At 37.3% G+C, this 24,704-nt stretch overlaps 1 long non-coding RNA gene across 2 annotated transcripts; it reads left to right on the top strand.

Annotated features, from left to right (window-relative positions):
* The first annotated feature begins 7,116 nt into the window (after nt 1-7,116).
* On the top strand, nt 7,117-23,605 carry LOC139710216 (uncharacterized). 2 transcript variants are annotated; one of them, XR_011709436.1, is made up of 6 exons: nt 7,117-7,384; nt 8,689-8,733; nt 10,723-10,833; nt 11,502-11,635; nt 12,676-22,545; nt 23,277-23,605. It is a non-coding gene; the product is annotated as an uncharacterized lncRNA (long non-coding RNA). The 2 variants fall into 2 exon arrangements; XR_011709437.1 differs by having other exon boundaries at nt 23,274-23,605.
* Nucleotides 23,606-24,704: the final 1,099 nt, after the last annotated feature.

The following is a 24,704-nucleotide window of genomic DNA, read 5'->3' as shown; positions in this document are numbered from 1 at the left end:
CTGGGTGAAAATTGACAAAGGACTAGTGAGATACGCTCGAATGAACTTGAAATTTGATGACGTCATTTTGAAAATTTACTTTTTTTACTTTATTAAGAAATTTGATATCTTTTAATCATTTTGTCAGCATTGCCACCCCATGAAATGACATGTACAACTCATCAGCTTTCAAAATATGTACAGAAAATGGAGGGTCACCGTCCATCCTGACGAGTAAAATCGGATTTAAAATTGACAGTTCTTTGGCATAGTTGTACTGTATATCGCCATTGACGCGCGCGCGGAATTTCAACTTTGACGGGCCCGTATGACCTCATATTGAGTCGGATTGACTTCAAACTTGGTAGAAATATTCCTTGACATTTCAGGCAGCCGATAAGTGTGAAAAAACGGGATATTTCTATTGCATATGAGCTGTGCGTGCGTATATGAGCGCGCGCGTACGCGTCCGTCCAATTTTTTCAATTTTTCAAAAAATGCTCCAAATGGTCTGAAACGTGTGCAAAAAAAATTTGAGCTCGATTTGAGCATACAAATATTTCAACGCGCGCGTACGCGCACGTTTTAAGATATAGATGAATTTTGAGAATGTGAGTAGAATGCGCTTGACTTGAACTATATGTGACGTAAATTTGATTGAAAAATTCCATTCCATTAATGAGATATGAATGAAAATGTGTTTTCATATAATGACGTCATAGTGACGTCACGGTCGACTGATCACAATGATTTTACAAGATTTGTCGTCTTTGGGTCACCATACATATATGGTATAAGTTTGACATTGATAGGCAATGCACTTTCTGAGCTAACCTCTGCACAACTTTTGGGGAGAAATAAAGAAAAACTAGAGATTGTAATTTGTCATCACTGACAAATTAAGGTGATCCGATTTTTTTTTATCAATGATTCGAGTCCTGGTCGCAATACGCATGACCATACAGGTTTCATATGTGTTTAGAGACATTGGCCGTGTGATGTTTGGATTCTCATTTAGAAAAGGGAGTCACATCTGCCATCTTTGGTGCCAAATTCTGTATACACTAAATAACGAAGATACAACAACAAATACATATGACCTTTGACTCGACTTTACACTCCTAAGTTGGCATCTGAGGAAGAAGTCGTTATTTTGTGAAATGATTCTTCCTACATCGTCTATACGTGTGCAAAATATGGGGAAAATAGGACAGGTGTTCACCAAGATACAAGATGAAACATTTATGACTTTTGACCCTAATTTACATACCCAAGATGGTGTCCGATCAAGTAGTGGTGTTTTATAAAATAAAGTACGTGACATGAACTAAACATGTGCAAAATATGGGGATGTTAAGGGCTGTTTTTCTTGAGTTACTGCAAAGAAAGTTGCAGAAAGAGTATCTCAATACATCGAAGTTAACCTTCAGTTTAACCAAGTTTTTAACGCGATTCCGACATCGTGTGAAAAAACGAAGGAGACTCATACGATAGCGCAAAGCCTCAGCTACAACATATCAATATCTGAGAGAAATTCACCGAGGGTGTTGAAGTTAGGCAGTGCTCGATAAAGACAATCATGTCAATTTTCACATCCAGAAAAATTCCCTCCCGTATGTACGTCATAACGAAGATACCTGTAGAAAGAAGTACACCACCTTTGAACGCACTTTGCACAGACAAGATGCCATCTAAGCAAAAAGTGGTTGTTTTATGAAATGATTCTTGTAACATGGTCTTTGCGTGTGTGAAATATGAGAAAGGTAGGTCATGTATTCACCAAAATAGAGGATGAAACATCTATCACCTTTGACCCTAATTTATACATACCGAAAAATGGCAGATATGACTCCTTTTTCTACATGAGAATGCAAACATCACACGGCCAATGTCTCTAGACACATTTGAAACCTGTATGGTCATCCTTTTGCGATCAGGAAACGAATCATTGATAAAAAAAAAAATCGGAACACCTTAATTTGTCAGTCATGACAAATTACAATCTCTATGGTTTTGTGAAACGATTCTTGGGCATTGTCTATACGTGTGCAAAATATGTGAAAGATAGGACAGGTGTTCACCAAGATGCAGGGTGAAACATTTATGACCTTTGTGTCTATACTTTACATACCCAAGATGTGTCCGATCAAGAAGTTGTTACGTTATAAAATAATGTATATGATATGAAGTAAACATGTTCAAAATATGGTTGTGGTAGGGGCCGTTTTTTAATAGTTATTGCAAAGAAAGTTGCAGAAAGAAAGAAATATCTCAGTACATCGAAGATAGGCTTTAATTTCAACCAGGTTTTCTAACGTGATCACAACATTGCTTGAAAAAACGAAGGGCACACATGCGATAGCGCAAAGTGTCAGCTACAACATATTAAAATCTGGGAGAAATTCACTGAAGGGTGAATGAGCAAGTGCTTGATAAAGGGGATCATGTCAATTTTCACTTCTAATCCCGACATCGGGTGAAAACACGGAGGACGCTCACACTACATCTCAAAGTGTCAGCTACAACATATTAAAATGTGGGAGAAATTCAGTTAAGGGTAAGTGAGCTAGTACTCGATAAAGACAATCATGTCAGTTTTCATATCTGGAAAAATTCCTTCCCATAGAGATAACACGTACGATCATGAAGATACAGAAAGAAGTACCTGGTGTAGTACGTATGTCGAACTTTGACTCCACTTTGCACAGGCTAGATGGCATCTGTGCAAAAAGCAGTTATTTTGTGAGATGATTCTTGTGAAATGGTTTTTGCGTGTGCGAAATATGGGAGAGATAGGACATGTATTCACCAAGATACAGGATGAGAAAATTGTGACCTTTGTCCCTAATTTACATACCCAAGATGGTGTCCGATCAAGTAGTTGTAGTTATTTTGTGAAATAATGTGCGTGACATGAACTAAACATATGCAAAATATTGGGGTGATGGGGCTGTTTTTCATGCGTTTCTGCAAAGAAATTTGCAGAAAGAAATAATTATGCAGACCGATTTTTCGGCCAACGGCTACCCATGAAAGGGGGAAATGTACCATTCATCGCCGCAGCTTTGAGAATATTACTAGTACATGGGCGTCACCAGGGGGGGTGCGTTGGGTGCGAACGCACCCCCCTTCAGATCCTTTAAAAAATAAAAATAAAAAAAAAATTAGTCTGCGAGCGACCTCAACGCCGGACGCTAAATAATTATTCTTTTCTACTTTTTTTTATATTTTGCACCAGGGACACACACACACACACACACACACACACACACACACACACACACAAAAACAATTCGCACCCCTGGTTCTGGCAGCACTGATTTTATACTTATCTATTAGTATTCTACAGTATTTACTATTTATCGACCATACTGTACATCCGTACGATACGGAGCACTTATACACGTTTGCATGTACGTGTGCTACTTACAAGTATGTAGGGTCTATGTACGTTATTTCTGACCAATCCATATTGCCAGCCCAAGAGCGAGCCTTAGCCTCATAAAAAAAAATAAAAAGAAATGGAGGGGCAAGCATATTAATTGCCCCCCCCCGTAATCAATAATTCCCGAAATGAGAAGATTTTCTTGCTTTTGAAAGAAAACAAAAATGTTGCCCCCATGAAAATATTGGAAGGCAAGCGCACCATTTGCCCCACCCCACATAATCATAATTCCCGCGATGAAAAGATTTTCTTGCTTTTTTGTTAGAATTCAAGAAATCTGTCCAATTATTTCACCCAAAAGCAATGGCGTAACTACGGAGAGGGGGGGGGGGGGTGCGGCCCCTCCCAATGCGCTGGTTAAAAAAAAAAGGATTTCCCGAAATAGTAGTTCAAGTGTTAGTAAACTGCTTTTGAATGAAAGGGTGATCCAGAAATAAGATATCTTTCTATGATTTCTTTTAACCATAATTAAATAGGTATATAGTGTGAAACATTGTTCAAAAAGCCCGGACCCGACAAAAGATTGTGATTCCTGGTTGGCATTCTGCATATAAGCAGGATGTGCGCAGTGTACTCAGTACATCCGAACGAAGAGTCGCTACAATCAGGGGCTTCCACCTCCCTGCTACAATGTTGCGCAATGTGATGTAGAATGTACACCTTTGTACGTTACGCTTCGTTATATCAAAGCTAGATCATTGATTTTGCAGTGTTGCTTTACATACTAGTCTATATATATATATATATATATATATATATATATATATATATATATATAAAATGTCTTGCATTGCCAATAAAAAGACTTGACCTGGGTTAATTCCTAACTTTTCCATGTATATAATATACACACACACAAACAAACACGCACAATTAGTTTAGGGGATGCTCTAAAGTGCAGATTTTGGACGTCCTTTCAACGCTTGGTCACTTCGACGCCACCTCGCTGGTCATACCTCCCCCAGTCATGAACATAAACCCACACCCTTGACTACCAGTGGCGGATCCAGGGGGTGGGGCGCACCGGGCGTCCCCCCCCCCTTTAATTTTCAAAGCGAAAAAAAAAATAGCTGCAAACGGCAGTTTGTGGACAGTAAATAATGTCAAATTTTCAAGCTTGCTCGCTCCTCTCGCTTGCATTTAGTCGTAATGCCATTCTCCTGGAGTTGCTGCCAGTAATTGCCGGCAGTTGCGCCTGGTGCGCCCCCCTTAATTTCCAAAGCGAAAAAATATACTTGAAGCTACAAACGGCAGTTTGGGGACTGTAAAATGTCAAAATTTTCAAGCTCGCTCGCTCCGTTCGCTCGCATTTAATCTGTATGCCATTCTTCTGATGTTGCTGCCAGTAATTGCCTGCAGTTGCGCCCGGTGCGCCCCCCCCCCCCTTAATTTCCAAAGCGAAAAAATATGGCTAAGAACGGCAGTTTTTAGACTGTAAAATGTAAAATTTTCAAGCTCGCTCTCTTCACTCACTCGCATTCAATCTTTATGCCATTCTTCTGATGTTGCTGCCAGTAATTGCCGGCAGTTGCGCCTGGTGCGCCCCCCCTTAATTTCCAAAGCGAAAAAATATAGCTACAAACGGCAGTTTGGGGAATGTAAAATGTCAAAATTTTCAAGCTCGCTCGCTCCGTTCGCTCGCATTTAATCTTTATGCCATTCTTCTGATGTTGCTGCCAGTAATTGCCTGCAGTTGCGCCCGGTGCGCCCCCCCCCCCTTAATTTCCAAAGCGAAAAAATATGGCTAAGAACGGCAGTTTTTAGACTGTAAAATGTAAAATTTTCAAGCTCGCTCTCTTCGCTCGCTCGCATTTAATCTTTATGCCATTCTTCTGATGTTGCTGCCAGTACTTGCCTGCAGTTGCGCCCGTTGCGCCTCCCCCCTTAATTTCCAAAGCGAAAAATATGGCTAAGAACGGCAGTTTTTGGACTGTAAAATGCAAAATTTTCAAGCTCGCTCATTCCGCTCGCTCGAATGTAATCATTATGCTCTCTTGATATTGCTGCCAGTATTTGCCAGCAATTGCGCCCGATGCGCCCCCTTAAATTCTAAAGCGAAGAAATATAGCTACAAACGGCAGTTTGTTTGTTTTTTACTGTAAAATGTCAACAATTTCAAGCTCGCTCGCTCGCTCGCTCGCATTTAATTGTTACGCAATTCTCCTGATGTTGCTGCCAGCAATTGCCGGCAGTTGCGCCCGGTGCGCCCCCCCCCCCCCCCCCTCCTTTATTTCCAAAGCGAAAAAATATGGCTCCAAAAGGCAGTTTTTAGATTGTAAAATGTCAAAATTTTCAAGCTCGCTCTCTTCGCTCGCTCGCATTTAATTGTTATGCCATTCACCTGATGTTGCTGCCAGTAAAATTGCCAGCAGTTGCGCCCGGTGCGCCCCCCCCCCCCCCTTAATTTCCAAAGCAAAAAAAAAATATGGCTACAAATGGCAGTTTTTGGACTGTAAAATGTCAAAATTTTCAAGCTCGCTCGCTCGCTCGCTCGCATTTAATTGTTATGCAATTCTCCTGATGTTGCTGCCAGTAATTACCGACAGTTGCGCCCCGTTGCGCCCCCACCCCTCCTTTATTTCCAAAGCGAAGAAATATGGCTCCAAACGGCAGTTTTTGGACTGTAAAATGTCAAAAATTTTCAAGCTCGCTCTCTTCGCTCGCTCGCATTTAATTGCTATGCCATTCACCTGATGTTGCTGCCAGTAATTGCCAGCAGTTGCGCCCGGTGCGCCCCCCTTAATTTCCAAAGCAAATAGATATGGCTACAAACGGCAGTTTTTGGACTGTAATGTCAAAATTTTCAAGCTCGCTCGCTCCCCTCGGTCGCATTTAATTGTTATGCAATTCTCCTGATGTTGCTACCAGTAATTACCGGCAGTTGCACCCGTTGCGCCCCCCCCCCCCCCCCACGCCTCCTTTACTTCCAAAGCGAAAAAATATGGCTCCAAATGGCAGTTTTGGGACTGTAAAATGTCAAAATTTCCAAACTCGCTCTCTTTGCTCGCTCGCATTTAATTACTATGCAGTTTACCTGATGTTGCTGCCAGTAATTGCCAGCAGTTGCGCCCGGTGCGCCCCCCTTAATTTACAAAGCAAAAAAATATGGCTACAAACGGCAGTTTTTGGACTGTAAAATGTCAAAATTTTCAAGCTCGCTCGCTCCCCTCGCTCGCATGTAGTCGTCATGCCATTCTCCTGATATCGCTGCCAGTAATTTGTCGTTTCACACCGTCATTCCATAATCCATTTATAGGGGGTATACCCTAACCCTTTCCCCGCTTGGTTTCCCTCAAAAAACAGTAAAAGTCTAGGGATTGAGAGCTTCCTATATTCCAAATGTCTGTCCAAAAAATCTCGTAAACATTTAGTGTCAAAACGCACCCCCCTTGAAAAAAAGCTGGTGACGCCCCTGCTAGTATGTGAAGACAAAGTTGTGCGTAAATTGTTTCATAAAGCTGTTCGTATATCAAGTTACGAACAACTTACGAGCGACTGGTGATCACTTTTCGATTGCTATAGTTATTAGAATTTCAATAATTCAGCACAAGAACTGATCACCAGTCGGTCGAAAGTTGTTGGTGACTTTACGAACAGCTTTATGAAACACCCACGAATTCTCGGGCGTGTGCGACGGGCTTTCCATGGTAGTATCGCGTCTCTCGCAGTGCTCCCTCCGTGATCCACACAGTGCATGCCTGCGTGGAGTGTACGTACGTACCAAAGAGTATAGAAGCGCACGCGTGCTCGTACGCTTATACCATGGCTCTACTCTGTTAGTAGCTCCATGCTTTATGCGTAGTACCTTACCCACATATACAATACGGAGGTGGTGTACGTGTTTGTCAATTCGTAACCTACTGCATTGGCGTGGCAGCGCAGCGACAGGCTCACAAATACGACTTCTGAAGACCTTTGCGTGAGACTGACGGTTTGATTAGTTTGGAGTTCGAGTACCAGGTGGGTATTAGTCTGTAAACGCAGGCATGCCTAAACACAGATGTTTGGGTTTTTAGAACAAAATTTCATGTGTGTAGTCGTGGTGCTGTTAGTGTTAGTGACTATAATAAACGTTAGGGTCTATCAGTAGTATCACTCTTATGTGTTCAGTAGTGTCTGGGGACATGCCCATCGTATCACCACAGCTCAGGCCCTATACGTGTACGAAGCTGTTGTAGTGCGTAGACCGTACGTTTAAATGTCAGGAGTATCAGGAAGGAAGTTGCGAAGTTTTTAACGTTAGACCGCGTTTCCTGAATGGACAAGGTGTGAGCCATATCATGATTTGCTATGTAATTACTAGGAAGGCTAAGTTCCAAAGAACCTACTTTAAGAGTTGACGTTGACTAAGAGGGCTTAGCGTTACTCTGGTGATTTGCTTCTGCCAAATCTGGGCGAGATGCGGGCGCCATACTTTAATGCGTAGCTAACACCACGACCAGTAGAGGGCGTATTTTACAGTGCTATATAGCGGTGATTCCTGTCCCCCTTTCCTGTCCCGTAAATATTCCCTGTCCCCCTTTCCTGTCCCGTAAATATTCAATATTGAATGATGCGCCTTTAAGCACCACCAACAACAACAACCCTTTCATTTCACCTTTTTTTATAGGGGGCATGCAGGGGAAGAAATATAACGTTACTTAGCCTGGACCTTGTTTTGTCATACAGAAGTATCATTCCTGTTTAATCATGAAATGTAACTGAAGAGAAGTCATTTATTTTCCAATATGTAGTCCCACAATTACACATCACAAGCTTGACTTTGACCTAATTTCACTGAGTTATGCTGACCGTGTTATAACAATAGGGTTTCCCTGTGCAGATGTGTGCACAGTGAAAAATGTGTTTTTAAGCAAGATTATAAGTTTAAAAGATGGTTTTCCTTTGTTATAAGAATTGTTTAGATTGCAGGAACAGTAAAATAATTTTACAAAGATTTGTATAAAAAATTTGGGTGTTGTGCCTCATATTCCTCTCAAGTACCGGTATGTATTTTCAGAATGTGTGTACCTCACATTATTAGTGGTCTGTCCTTAACACAAGGTCCTCAGGACCAGAAAAATGTGCTTGTTATAATGAAACCTTGTTATATCAGGGTTACAAAAATAATACAATACAAATTGAAATTACAATCTAGGACCACAAAAAAATTACCTTGTTATAGTGAACTTCGTCGTATCAGTGATAATTGTAGAGAGTTCACTGTATAGCCTATACAGGTATTGTTGTAACGTTTGTATTTTTCCTTTCTTTTCTTTCTGCAGGTACTGGTTGCTTTGGAAGGAGATTTATGTTGGTCTTTGTTGAAAGTACGTTTGTGTTTGTGTTTGTTATTTGTTGAATCATCTTCATCCTACATTTCATCTCATACCATTTCACCTTCATCCTTGAATATTCAGTGAATATTCACTGAGATTACATCTGGAAATTCATCCTGGAATTCACGAACTCATCCCTGAAATATCTGAAATATACCTGAAATACCTGAACTTTACCTGAAATACCTTAACTTGAACTTTACCTGAAATACCTTAACTTGAACTTGAAGAAAGCTGAGAACAGAGAACTTCTGAGTGCATGAGAATAAGACAGTATCAGAAGGAGAGAAAGTTTCAGAATCAGAGGCAGAAAGGGTTAGAGTCAAAGAGAAAAAGAGTGAAATCAAAGAGAGGAAGAGTGAGAGTTGACGAAAAAGGAGTAAAAATTAAGCAGAATAACAGAGTTTTAAAGAGTGTTTGAATGAAAGAGTGCATTCTTTAAAAGGATAGTTAAAAACTGGAAAGAGAATTGTCCTAGAGAAGGCGAGAAGTTTGCTGGAAACTTGAAAATAGAAACAGTTAATTTGAGAAAAGGTGTTTAAGAGTCCAGATTACACTGAAAGATTATTAAAGAGTGCCGTCATAAGACGAAAGCATTATAGTGTTGTAAACTAATTGGGGTAGACAAAATTTGCACCTTCAAGGATTATTTGATATTTGATATATTCTGCATTGAAAGTTGCTGCAAATAAATCAACTACAGTTGGCAAGAGCTAATAGCTAGGAGTTGAAATTTTGAAGGAATTGTTAAAAGTGTGAGAAACAATTTATGAGGTGAGGCGAGAAGTATACTAAAAATTTTATGTAAAAATATTTTTTGGTATCTTGAGTCTTGAATTTTCGTTAATTGTTAATAGGATAAAAGAATAATTGAAGAGCGCCATCTTCAGATAAAAGCATTTTAGTCATAGTAAATGAAGGGAGAGACGTTAATATTGCACCTTAAAGGGCTATTTATAAATATTGGGCTGTGAAAACAAAAGCACAATTAGTAAAAGACATACCTTTATTGCAAAAGGAGTCATCTCAAAACAGAAACATTACTGTTTCTTTAATTGTCAGTGAAGACAAAGAATAATTGGTGAAATTGAAATTTTTGTTGCGAAAGACCCTACCCTAAGAGAAAAACATATAAGGGAGACCGATTATTGTGCAGTTAAGGCAAAAGCATAATTGGTAAAATTGTAACCTTTTTTACAAAGAGCATAATCTCGAGATAAAGGCATAATTTAGTCAAATCAAATGTTAGAGAATTGAAGCTGAAATTTCTGTTGGCAGATATCGTAAAAGGAAATTGGCATAGCTTTTCTATAAAGTAGGAATTGAAGCACGTAACAGACAAAGAGTGCCACCTGTTGCTAGAAACAAGCAAACATTGTAGAAATATCCCCACCTGTTGGTAGAAACATTATATGGATCGGTGTTGCAGCTTACTGCTGGAATTTGTATTGCAGTGAAATATAGTACATGTACTGTACACATGTATTAGTGCAACTTTCAAAGCTATTCAATCCGACAATTTTGTTACCAATCGCAGTACTAGTGGAGTAGGTGTGATTCATAAAAGTATAGTGATTCAAGGAATATAACTGTGTTGATTGACAGTTGATTGATATACATTTATTTAGTAATAGGTACCATTATACTTTCAAAGATTCGAAAGCCCTGTAGTTTGACAATGGAAGCAAGTGAATTCAAGATTGTTATTGGTGATATCCTAGATATCCTCCATAGTTGTGACTTGATGAGAAATGTAGAGGTCAGTGAATGTGATGCATGTTGCAGTGTGATCAATGAAAATGAAAGCAGAGTACCATGTGAGGATTGTGGCAAGCAGTTTCATGTGATGTGTACAGGAACTATTTCTCATGAGGCTAGAATGTGTGATGCAAGGTTGATTTGGATATGTTCAGCATGTGGAAGCAATAATATTGCCCATCGCATCTTTGACAAAATTGGCATTCCTTGTCATTTCAATAGATACGAACTTCTCGAAGACCTTGGTGATGAAGATTTTCATGTTGATGTTTCACTTACATCACGCAAGAGCAACCAGAGAAAGAAACCAACGAAGATGAGACTGAAAAAGAGGTATGTGAGAAGAAAGAACAAACGTGGTGTTCTAGAAATGACAAATGTGTGTGTGGAGGAAAGAGCAAATTGTGACAGAGATGAATCAGATCCGACATTCATCTCAAATCTCACTAGGAGGCAATTTGAACCATTAGAAACTGCAGTTGATGATGGTTGGACAACTGTGAAATCAAGGAAGACAAAAGTGATTGAGAAGGCCAAACTGACAACATCCCAAACAATGACTAACAATCCTAAGACCAAGACCAATAACAAGAGCACAGTGAGATCAGTAAATGGTGTGATTCTCCAACCTGGCGTGACCTACATTGGCAAAGCAATGAAAGGCTACTATCTTGAAAAACAGAGAAGAGCCAAGACCAGCAAAGGCAAAAAATCAAAAGTAGAAACAAGGCAAGAAGAACATGGTGAACTCGTGAAGCGAAATATGAATCGAAACTTGGACACAGAACGAAATGATAGTCTGCAGGTGTATACTGAATCTGTATTGAATGTATATTCAAAGTGTGTTCAGTCACCTCATGTTATGGCAAAATACTCTGAGCAAATCTATGCAAAAACACAGAGAAGTTGGGCTGATGTGGCTAAAAGCACTCCGAATATGACTAATGGATGTTTCGTACTGAGTGGTGATCAGGCTACATGTGTCTCTGTCCTTTCCACAGACATTGAAAAAGAAGTTTGGAATGTAAACAGGCTCTATGGAGGTGGAAATGCACGGCAACCAAGAAAGAAAGGTCGTTTCACGAAGATCCGCAACAAACAAAGTGTGCCAGTGGTTAAAAATGCTGACTCACAGGTGCGTAACAATGAAAAGGTGAAACATGACATTTTTGAAGGAGAACATGCAGCAAAGAATGAAAAGTTGTGTAAGAATGAAATATCTGACCGTGAGGACAGTAATTCCACAAATAGAGACAACACAGGCTCGAATGATATGTCCAAAGTGAAGTGTGACAGAATCCACGATATGCATGAACTAAACCCATGTTACAGCGAAACAAAAGATGTTGAAGGTGACAGTCAAATATCAGTGAATGAATTGTTCTCTGTGAATTCTACTACAAATGTAAATGTTCACTCTCCGTGTCACAAACCTGTTTCAGGTATGCAAAACATGTGTGTTCAAGTTTGTAATGAATCAATATTCCTGCCTGAACGTGAAAAAACTATTAATCCATCTGATTGCATAGTAATGAATGCTGGTTCTGCAAATAGTGTTGACCACCATAATTCATATGATGTTCAAGAATCGTCTGTACTTATATTAGATGGTGAACCAGCTGCAAATGATTTAGAGACTGAAGAACGTGTCTGTAAGCCTGTTTCTCTTTCAGATTCAGAATATGATAGAAGGCAATCATATCCTCTGACTAAAACAATCGCACAAGGAAATTTTAATCAAGGTGATCAACGATTTGGTTATACTGCTGGCAAACAATGTGCATGTAATTCTATTGTGGCAGTTCTCTACATTCAAACAAAGAATGGAATCGAAATGAGACCTCGTGATCTTGATCAGATTCTGACACTTGGGAATGAGTTGTATTATTACATAAAGAAGGATTCACAACTGAATGAAGAGCTTGTAATGATAGATGAATTACCGAAGGAACTTCATATTCTGGATGAAAAATTTCAAATAACCTATGGTGAATCGAAATATGGAGTGTTGGAAGGAGATCAAAACAATTTGTCAAATTTTGGTGCTTTGCCATTGAGTCAAGCATTAGAACAAGAACTGTGCCGATATGATGCATGTCTTATGAATTTTGCTGAGAGTACATTTGCAATCATTAGGCATCACAGTGGTTATTATGTGTTTGATTCTCATTCCAGAAGTCATGATGGATACTTGGTACAAGATGGATGCAGTGTCTTGCTTAGCATTTCATCATGGCAAGGTATACAGGTACACTGTTTGAATTTGGCAAAATCTATGGCATGTGATTTACGTACTACTCAGTTTGAATTAACCGGTCTGGCAGTAGAATTCAATTCTAAGAAAAATGTATTGACAACTAGTGGCTCTAAGAGATCAAAGACCCTAAATACTGCGTGTGGGAATATAAATGATCAAAACAGCGACTATTCGCAACATTGTCATCATATTGAAAGAAATCTGAGTTATAGTGATGAGACTCAAAATGTAACAATAAAGGAAACCAGAGTTAATGTAAGCAGTGATGACTATGGAAGTGAGAATGAAGTTGAATTTGTTTCACTTGAAAAGACAACACAAAGAAGAGATAGAAACTTCAAATTTGCACCAATTACATATGTAGACAAGCAGTGTTTGTGCAATAGATTAAATGTCAATTACTGTGGCGCAGCCAGTGAACCAGTGGAAGATACAAATGAAAATTTGTGTATGAGGAAACCTGTAAATATCAAGAGAGTTATGGGTGATGGCAACTGCTTTTACAGAAGTATTTCTCATGTAGTTACTGGCAGTGAAGGAAACCATTTCATGCTCAGGAAATCCAATGTGGCACATTTACTGGAAACGGGTGATTTATTTAAAAATTTAATTAACACAGTGAAATATCAGAATGTCAGGGACTTTGTACTTCAAGAGAAATTGATGGATTTAGGAACATGGGCTGGTCACACTGATATTAGTTCAATGGCACATATGCTAGATTGTGATATATATGTGTATGATGATCGTACAAAAAATTGGCAAATTTTGTCTGCAAGGAAACCGGGGTACTATAACAAGGTAACAACTGAAAGAGGCATATATATTGTGTTCACTGGAAGCAATCATTTTGATGTAGTTGAAAGTGTAACTGCTGTTCAGTCTAGTACTTTGGATGAAAAATTAAGTGTGTTTCATGTGAATTCAGATGCAAATGTGGAAAGTAAAAAAGAAAGTCATCATGAATCATCTAAGGCTACCGAAAACTTGACATTGAAGAAAGGCAGTGTTAGAGTGAAGAAAATGATGTCCAAACAAATAATGGTGTCAAACTTGCAAGAGACACAAATTCCATTACAAAACACATGTCAACAGACAGTAGTCGATGTTGATGCATCCGAGGTGAAGCAAGTGGGAGAAATTAAAAAGATTAATCTCATGTACACACCTGTGAATAAATTTGACAGAGAGAAGTTTTGTTGCAAATTAGGCATAAAGGTTAATGACAAATGTAGCAGTAATGATGTGCCAAAAGATATGGTGGAAAATGGTAATATTACTGTCCTGTCACAACCATTAACTATCTATAAAATTAGTGGTGATGGAAATTGCTTTTACAGAGCTATGTCATATGTCACATGTGGCAAGGAAGATTCACACCGTGATGTTCGAAAAGCAACAGTTATGCATATTTTACAAAACAAGCAAGATTATGTAAGCCTTTTAAAATCAGGATACACAGATGTTGTAAAATACATTGCAAAGGAAAGAGTATTCAACAATGGCACATGGGCTACAGAATTGGAAATAATGGCCTTATCAAATCTACTAGATACTGATATTTATACATATGAAGAAAACTGTTCAAAATGGAAATTATTTGGTGCAAGCAAACTTCAGTTTGGAATTGTTACATCACAAAGAGGTGTTTACTTGCAACACACAAATGGCAATCATTACGATGTTGTAGAGTCTGTATGTCCAAGGATCCAAACATTAAGTTCATGCCAAAACTTGTCAAGACCACAAAACATTACCGCTATGGAAACGCCTGTGACAAGAAAGAGAAGACTCACAACTGAGAGAAAAGTTACGAAACAAGTCGGTGATTGTCAAATAAATGTATTGAACAATGAAGTTTTAGAGGATGACATTGAACGTGCTGTTAAAATGAGTAGGGATACTGAAGAATCTGAAGAAGTTGAAACTACAAGGCAAACTACAAAAAGGAAAAAACAAAGAAAAAAAAGTAATGCAAATATTACCAGACGAAAAAATAGAGATCGAATGAGAGCACAGAGAGAAAAGAAAAAAAATGAGCAAAGACAGTTAGAAATAGAATGTTTATCAGATGTTCAGCCTTTTCTATTCCGCAAACTAAAAAATGCAGCTGCAAAGAAAGTAAAATATCAAACAGATGAACCTTACCGGTTCGAAAAGAGAAGAGAAATTAAGGAGAGACAAAGAAACAGGTACTTGTTCGATCCTACTTACAGAGAAAATGTCAAGAGAGCAATGAGCAGAAAGATGAGAGCTAGATATCAACGCAATGCTTTATTAAGAGAAAAAATCAAGAAAATGATGAGGACAAAGATGAAAGCTAGATACCAAAATGATGCTTCATTTCGAGAAAAAATTAAGAAAAGGATGAGAACAAAGATGAAAGCCAAATATCAAAACAGTGCTTCATTCAGAAAAAGGCTGAAGACAATGAGGAAAGTAAACTATGGGTGCAATGTTCTACATAGAGAAAGGCTTAAGAAAATGAGGAAAGCTAGATATCAAAACAATGCTTTATTCAGAGAGAGGCGTAAGAAAATTATGAGGAAAGTTTCAAACATTAAGTACAAGACAAATTTTTTGTACAGACAGCAGGTTGCAATGAGAAACATGAAACGAAAAAAACAAGAAAAAATGAATATGAGAAATTGTGACCATGTTTTGAAAAAATTTAGGGAAATTGTTTCACACGGCCCTGAATATGTATGTTGCGTATGTTTGAAATTATTATTCAAGAATCAAGTATTGAAGTGTACAAAAGCAAAATATAACGATTTGAGGTGCTTAAAGGAGGAGTATTTACATACATGCAGCGATGACTGTGATATTGACTGTCAAATAGTAAAGTCATCAAGAAATTTTTTATGGGTTTGTTACACTTGCCACAGGAAATTATTAGCTGGTAATATGCCTGCTGAAGCTAGCAGAAATAATTTAGAATTACGTGCTATTCCTGCGGAACTTGGAAATCTGAATCAGTTGGAAACACATTTGATTGCACTAAACATTCCATTTATGAAAGTTTTGAATTTGCCTAAAGGAGGACAATATGGAGTGCATGGCCCAACAGTTTGTGTACCTTCACGCACAAATGAAACTGTAAAGATATTACCTCGACCGGAGACTGATGATCAATTAATTCGCGTAAAGCTAAAGAGGAAACTGTCATATAAAGGACATTATGAATATCAGTTTGTCAAGAAAAACAATGTCCTAGCTGCATTGGAATATTTGAAAAAGAATAATAAGTGGTATTCTGATATTGCTATTGATAGCGAATGGGACTCTGATTTATCAGACAAAAATAGTAAAACAGCTTGTGGTAAACTATTTGATTTAAGTGAAACTAATGATGATGATGATGATATAGAGGATGATCAAGATGGACGATTACAAGGCATTCAGTTGGGCACATGTTTGCAGAAGGTCGATATGAGACAAGAAGTGCTTGATCAGTTTTTTGATGATATTATATGCTGTGCTCCTTGTGAAAAGAATAGTCCTGTGTCACTATTGATGGATGAGAGTAATGAGGCAAAATGTTTTCCTGCTCTGTTTCCAACAGGCCAGCCAACATTTCATGATACCAGGTACATTAAAGTAACACTTGGTCGTTATTTGCATAATCGTTTGATGCATGTAGACAACAGATTTGCAAAAAATACAGAATATATTTTCTATGCTCAGTGTATTTATGAACTGCAACAAATACTTTCTAGTGTTTCTATAGCTGTCAGAAAAAGCTCAGAGAAAATAGATAATTCCACATTGATGCGATGTTCAGATCTAAAGGATGCAAGAAAACTTCATGAGATACTGGATTCGAATAAAGGATATAAATTTCTGAAACAAATACGAGGAACACCTCCATACTGGCAATCTACACAGAAAGATGTATTAGCAATGGTTAGACAACTTGGAAAGCCTACATGGTTTGCATCATTTTCATCAGCTGAAATGAGATGGCCTGAAGTTATTAACACATTGCTAAATCAACAAGGTGATGGGAGAAAAGCAAGTGATCTGGATTGGACAGATAAGTGTAATTTATTAAAATCAAATCCAGTGACAGTAGCTCGTATGTTTGATAAACGCTTTCATGCATTTTTGAACAGAGTGATTCTTTCTGAGGCAGAACCTATTGGCAAGATAATTGACTATTTTTACAGGATTGAATTTCAACAGAGAGGATCTCCACATACACACTGTTTATTCTGGGTTGAAAATGCACCTAATTTGGGTGTCGAGAAAGATGAAACTGTCATAGATTTTATTGATAAGTATATTTCATGCAACATTCCATGTGAGGATGAAGATGAAGAACTGTATGAAATAGTGAAGAATGTTCAGCTTCACTCAAAGAAACATTCAAAATCATGCAAGAAAAAGGGAACCTCCTGTAGATTTAATTTTCCAAGACCACCTTCTGAGAAAACATTTGTTGTGAAGCCTGATGATAATCCAGAAGTTACAGATGAGGCTCAAGATGTTCTGTCTGCAGTAAAGAATTCATCATGTGTGGAAGGCAAATATGATAATGCTAGGCAGCTCTTTGAAGCTCTTGGGATGTCTCAAAAGGAATTTGAAGATGCCTATAATGCTGTAGCTACAAAAGAAGATGTAGTCATGAAAAGAGATCCAAAAGATATATGGGTTAATCAATATAATTCATTCTTACTCAGAGCTTGGAATGCCAATATGGATTTGCAGTATATAACAAATGAGTATGCCTGCATTGTTTATGTTGTGTCATACATGTCAAAAGCAGAAAGAGAAATGAGTTTGCTCTTGAAAAATGCTGAAAGTGAAATGAGAGAGGGCAATGAAGATGCTCGAAAGAGTATGAAAGAAATAGGACATGTGTATATGCAAAACCGTGAAGTTTCAGCACAAGAAAGTGTGTATCGTGTTTGTGGCCTGAGATTGAAAGAGTGCTCAAGAAAAGTAGAGTTTATACCTGTTGGACCAAACCCTGTGAGAATGAGTCTACCACTGAGTGTTATTCAAAGCAGACGAGACGATGATGATAGGAGCCCATGGATGCCAAGCAGAATTGATAAATATAAAGCCCGACCTGATGGTTTTGAATTTGAAAATATGTGTTTAGCCACATTTTGTTCAAAGTATAGACTACTCAGTGAATCTGATATAAAGGGTAAGAAACAGAAACAGAGTGTGTTTAAATTGAGAGATCAGCTGGGCTATATACAAAAAAGAACAAGAACCAATGATGCTGTAGTGAGATACCCTCGTTTTTCACCGACTGTAACCCCAGAAAAATATTATCAGAGTATATTGCAACTATTTTTGCCATATCGTACTGATAAACAGTTAAAACCTGACCAATTTTTGACATATGAGGAATTTTATCAAAATGGATCTGTTCGAATGTTTAATAAGAATTTGGAAAGTGTCAAAAGTATTGCCAATGAAAATCTCAGGCAGTATGAAAAAAACGCTGATACAATTGATCAGGCACAAGAATATCTTGAGAAATTTGGTGCACAAGAAGATGCATGGGGATTACTCTGTCCAGAAACAGAAGTTGAAAGACATGAAACAGCTAAAATCCATGTAGAAGTTGAAGATGCTGACAATGAGTTTAGAATCCCAGATCTTGAATCTAAATCTCAGGAGAAAGAGTCATATGGCATAGAATTTCGATCATGTAGCATTTCGAGAGAAGACAGTAATGTCTTATTAAGAACTTTAAACAGCAAGCAGCAAAAAGTGTTCTACAAAATACGACAATGGTGTCTTGACAGAGTTAATGGAAAAGAAGCCACACCGTTTCAGATATTTGTGACAGGTGGTGCTGGAACAGGAAAAAGTCATCTGGTGAAATGCATATGTAATGAAGGGACAAGAATTCTAGGTAAAATGATGCATAATCCAGATGATCTTTCAATTATGAAAGTAGCTCCAACTGGAATTGCAGCCTACAATATTGATGGTAGTACTATTCATAATGCACTGTCCATACCCATTTCTGCTTCATTACCTTATCAACCCCTTGGAGAAGAAAAGATAAGTCATTTACGTACTCAGCTGGGCCAATTACAGATACTAATAATTGATGAAATATCCATGGTTGATCAGAAGCTACTGTGGTATGTACATGGACGTTTAAGGCAAATAAAGCAGACGCGTGATGATGCTCCATTTGGAAAGGTTTCAGTTATTGCAGTTGGAGATTTTTATCAGTTACCCCCAGTAAAAGGTACTCCTTTGTATAAAGATACATTGCAAAGTTCTTTATGGACAGACAACTTCTCTATGATTAACTTGGATGAAATAATGAGACAAAAGGATGATGCAGACTTTGCTGTTCTTTTGAACAAATTAAGGGTAAAAGAAAAGAAAGATGAATTATCAAGTGATGATTTTGCAGTTCTTCAATCATGCCAAACTGGAGAGCAATGTGAGGATGCACTGCATATATATTCTTCAAACAAACAAGTAAATGACTGGAATAAAATAATGCTTCACAAGAAATGCACAAATATCATCTGTCTTGATGCAGAAGATTTTGAACTTGGCGATAAGGGTAAAAACAAAGCATGTGACAAGCCACGGAGATGTACTAAAGCTTCTTTGCCAGCATATCTTTGGGTTGCTGAAAATTCTAGAGTGATGCTGATCAAAAATGTGAATGTGACCAAAGGTTTATCAAATGGCTGCATTGGCACTGTAACTGACTTAGTAAGAGTAAATGAAAATGCCAGACCCTCAAGTGTGCTTGTGAAATTTGACAATGAAAAAGTAGGAACACAGTCAATAGAAATGCAACAGGAATCAATTGGGAAAAAATATACGAGGAAACAATTTCCCTTGAAATTAGCATATGCATGCACAATACATAAAGTACAGGGCATGACAATGGAAAAAGCTGTTGTTTCTCTGAAAAATATATTTTTGCCCGGACAAGCATATGTTGCTCTGAGCCGTGTCACATCAATACGTGGACTAACTATTGAAGATTTTGATCCCAAAGTTATATATTGCAATCCAACTGTTAAAGAAAGTTTAGAAAACATGCCAACATTTGTTGATGAAAAGAGCTTTGATAATGATGTTTCTGTTGCGACTCTGAATATAATGCTACATAACATTCAAGGTCTTAAAGCACATTTCAAAGATATCCAATCAAACCTCCTATGTAGAAATTCTGATATTATTTGTTTAACTGAAACTTGGCTTAATGATGACATTTTTGATGTGAATTTAGATCATTTTAAAATGTACAATCAACCTCGGTCAAAATCTTATTCAGATGAAAGTCCCTTATTTTCGGCACTGAAAAATCAAGCACATGGTGGAGTTGCAGTGTACAGTAAAATCAAATCTATTAGTAGGCTGGATTTACATGTCAATAATCTAGAATATATTACATTTGCAGTAACTTGTCCTTCATGTCTCATTTCTGTGATATATAGACCTCCCAGATATGATAAGAAACAATTTTGTGAGAAACTGAAGAGACTACTCGTAGAATTGCAGCAGAGAAGTACGAAACGCATAGTTATTGGTGACTTCAATGAAAATCTCAGACAAGGTTCAAGTGATTCATGTGTGCATAAATTGATGTATTCTTACGGATATCAACAACATGTACTTGATGCTACAACAGAAGGTAATACATTGATTGATCATGTATATAGCACAGGTATAGACTCACTTCATGTTGAAGTTATTCCACTTTACTACAGTTACCATGAGGCTATCAGAATACAGTTCTGATGAGTGATGTCTTGAGTTTACGCAAAGTAATGTGGCACATATATTCAAATCAATTGATATTTATTTTCTTTTGTCATCATATTTCCTTTTGTAATACAGAATGAGGAAAATAAAAAAGTGTGAATAGGACAGAGCATACAGCAATTCAAAAACAAATGAGTAGAAGTGATACTTATGATCAATACTGAGGTGTTTGAAGTTAAAAAAAAAAATTGCAATGAGTAAAACATGTGAAGTATGGAGGGTTCCACTGGGAAGATTATGCTTGTGAATATGAAACAAGACTTCAACAAAAGTATGACTACTAGTACTACAGAAAACAGCGACATTATGAGACAGAAAGTGACAATTCAGTGATTATAGACTTCCTAAATATGACCCAAAAATAATGTGAGAAATTATGGAAATTAGTTGTTGAATTGCACCAAATAAGCACAAAAAGCATAGTTATTGGTGAATTTAATGAAATTCTCAGACAAGGTTCAAGTGATTTGCTTGGCATAATTTGATGTGTTCTTATGAATATCAACAACATGAAGTTGATGCTACAACAGAAGGTGGCACATTTATCGGTCATGTATGTAGTATAGGTATTAATGATCTCACCATTGAAGTTATTCGCCTTTACTACAGTTACCATGAAGCTATTTGAATACTGTTTCACTGAACTTGTTTTTACTAATAACATTAGATGTTTATTCAAGGTTTTTTTCACAATGCTGAAATCAAATGAAATATATTTTCATCTTTCATCATACATATTTTTATGATGTTATGGAGAATAGATGAAATATGATGAATGAAATGAACAGAATGTTCAACAGTAGTGAAACCTTATGATAATATTAAATTGTAATGAATACTGAAGTGATTGAAGTGAGGAAAACAGTGTGCCATGAGCAAAGTGTGCAAAGGGTGGAGAGATCCACTGAAGCGACCTTGATTGTGCACAGGAAACAAAACTTGGGCAACAATAAAAGTACTACATAACACATTGACATTATAAAGAAAAAATAAATAGACAACGACAAGAGCATGCAACAGAAACAATGATCTTTGATTGCTTGTTGAAAGAAATGTGGGCTTGCATGTCAAGAAGAAGGAAAAACACATAAATTGTGTAATTGCAAAAATGATTTAAAGGACTGTAATTATAATGTTACATGTATGTCAGCAATAGTGGTGATATTAAAAATTTATGAAGTGGTAATGCTGAATCTAGGTGAGAATTATCAACCCTTTTCACAAAGCAGTAGCTGAGCTGGTAGTTGCTCTTCTCTAAATATCATTGTTGGAAATGTAACTATAAAAGGAAGATACAAGTTCAGTATGGAACAGAAATAAAACAAAAGACAGAAAATGGAATTGAAATAGAATAGACAAAGAATAAAAATAGAACAGGCACAACAGAAATAAAACATAGCCCAGAAAATGACAGTGCAGAAAGGTAGATTTTGGCATAATAATCATTTTGAAAAATATTTTTTTTCAGAGAATTAAATGCTGATAATGATAAGTTTGTGTTACTATTTGATGAGCGTTTAGAGCTGAGGAAAATCAAATTGTAAATGCTGATGAAAGTGCTTTGAAATAAATGGAAAAAGTAGGAGTTGCATTTATATGTGCAAAACCTGATCAATAGGCATATGTTGTAATTGATAGAAATGAATATTTCACCAGAGAAGATAGAGTGAAATCCATGAGTGATCATGTATGTGGTGCAAGAATTGTATTTATTACGTAAACATTATGAGCTACATAGCACAAGTTTTGATTGATTTCATGCAAATTTATGAAAAATGTTTTGAGTTTTCAAACCCCTGTTTCTCAAACATTTGCTTTCATTGATTGATGTCATTGTTTCTCTTTAGCACCCATGGTAGTGAGAATAAAGCACTGGCCAAAATGAAAAAAGCATCAATTAGGTGTATTTCATCTAGGTGTTTATGGCTAACATCTTTATGTCTTTACATTTGCCTGGTGAATGATGAACTGGTCTGTGCTTGTGCCGCAATCATGTCCAGCCTTGTACCCAAGTGTTTCCACCGGTGAGTTTTATTTCTTTTTTGCTTTTTTTTCCCCCTACTTTTTGTCAGATTTGTATGCATTTAACTTTTCACACAACTTTTTGACAAAATCAGGCTCAATCATACTCAGTGTTCAAATTAAATTCTCACAATAATCTCTCCAGGTGTGTTTTTAAGCTGTATTAGCATAACCTGTAGAATTATGCATACACAGGTGTTTCTTCAGAATTATTTTTTTTTCCCCTGAAATGTTTGTAATATATGTTCTATCATCTAAAGTCTGTGATCTGAAACAGTTTGTTAATTCCATATTACATTTATGAAATGTTATTCACATATTCCTTATTCTTATAAATGTGACTGTACAAGTGTAGTTTTGTTCTGTCCAATTTACATCGTAGCTAAACATGATATACATCCAGAGAACTATGATGTATATGCTGTACTCCTGTAAGAGAAATAGGTGTATGTATTCATGAAAAGAAAGGTTAACATAAAAGGTGATGTGATGTTATGTGAAGTTGTGAATGTTTCAGTACAGTTGTGTTCGCAAGTTATGACTACAAGAAATTGGTTGTATCTGTCTAAAATATGTAAAACATAATGTAACTTTCTTCGTAACATTTGTGATAATGATATTTATGTTCTCCCATTCTAACAACACATATTTCAGTTCTTTCATTTTATCGATGTTAAAAGATAAGCAGTGTACTTCATTTGTAACAGTATGTTGTTTATGTATTTTAAAGCAGGGTCTTGACCAACAGAGAGAACACACCAGCTTTGCTTTGCAGCGTTGGTGTAGCACAGGGAGTAGAACTCTACTGGTTAAAGGCTCAAAACCAGTCAATTGGACCAGGTGTGGATCGCATCTATTTCAACTGTGTGGACAGCTGTCAATCTTGGATCAAACTTGGTTGACATGCAAGCACTTCATATCAGATGATAACAGATGAGCAACGTAATAGTTTCTCAGGACTTCCACTCTCTTCCATCTACAATAATTCTAAGCACAGTGAACAGTATGCATGATAAATGCAAAAGCAAAGGGTATAAATGTAATTGAAGTATTGTGGAATGATTTACGTAACATAAAATACCTCAATAATTATTAATTTTATGTTTATGTGGTGGTAATCAGATCATGTGTAGTATTGGAAGGTACGGTAAGTTAGCCATAGTGGCATGTTAAGCCACCGTCCCTGGAGACACTCAAGTGGTAACGTGTTAATGACCCATAGCATAATCATTTACACCACCATATTGTTTTCGTGATTGACACAGAAACGTCTTTGATTAAGGGCAAAACCAAAATGTAGACCATAAAAGTAGAAGTATGTGAAATGCAAATGTGCAGTATTTTTACATTTTTCCATTATGGATCAAAGCTATGACTTAGATATTAGATGATGATTGTGAGAAGCAAGTGTGGGTCTTTTTTTCTGTTTTATCCTTTGAATAATTGCAAAGATGCAAAGTTTAAAAAAAATTAACAACAAGATTTTCATGACTTAGTGTCTTTGCGCTCGCGCAAACGAGAAGGGTATTCCCCCTCCCACAGTAAGGAGCCTTTTTTAAATTTGTAGCTGTTAATAAAGGATCTGGTGCATAATTAAGTGACTATTGTTTGCTAATTTGGCATGATGAAGGGAAATACACCTTCAATTGCAAGCATCACTTCAATCCTTTTAGCTACACTCCTCATTTTTGGTTCAAGTTGCAATTTCACTTGATGTCTGAGAAAAATGGGTACTATGTGTGAAATCGTGAGACAGACCCTAAATGCATGAGTCTCACCATAATGAGAGACTTGGTCTGTAATTGATGCATATATTTTGTGTATGCACATATATGTAAACCTTCAGTAATGCTCTAGGTGTGGGGTTAGTTGAGGAAGACTCTATGACCCTGTTTACAGTGTGGGGCTGCACCATGCTGCGGCCAAGCCGTGGTTGAGCATAACCTCAATTGCGAGGCCAAGCCCCGCAATTTTGTTCCTTTACACTACTGGGCTCGGCCGCGCTTTTATTTCAAACCTTTTAATATTTTGTCATAGTGGCGCTCTACTTGTAAACAAACACAATTCGGTGTTGTCTGGTTTTCAGACCCTTTGCCAACTGAATTTCATGGCAACGAAATCACCGTTCGGGCAAAGGCCTTTTCTGAAGGGAAAGATCCTT

Source organism: Diadema antillarum, unplaced genomic scaffold, assembly GCF_040938485.1.
Source record: "Diadema antillarum isolate AM-2024a unplaced genomic scaffold, OU_Dant_1.0 seq00001509_RagTag, whole genome shotgun sequence".
NCBI lineage: Eukaryota > Metazoa > Echinodermata > Echinoidea > Diadematoida > Diadematidae > Diadema > Diadema antillarum.
Note: the sequence above shows the minus strand (reverse complement) of the source record. Positions and strands in the feature narration are given on the sequence as shown.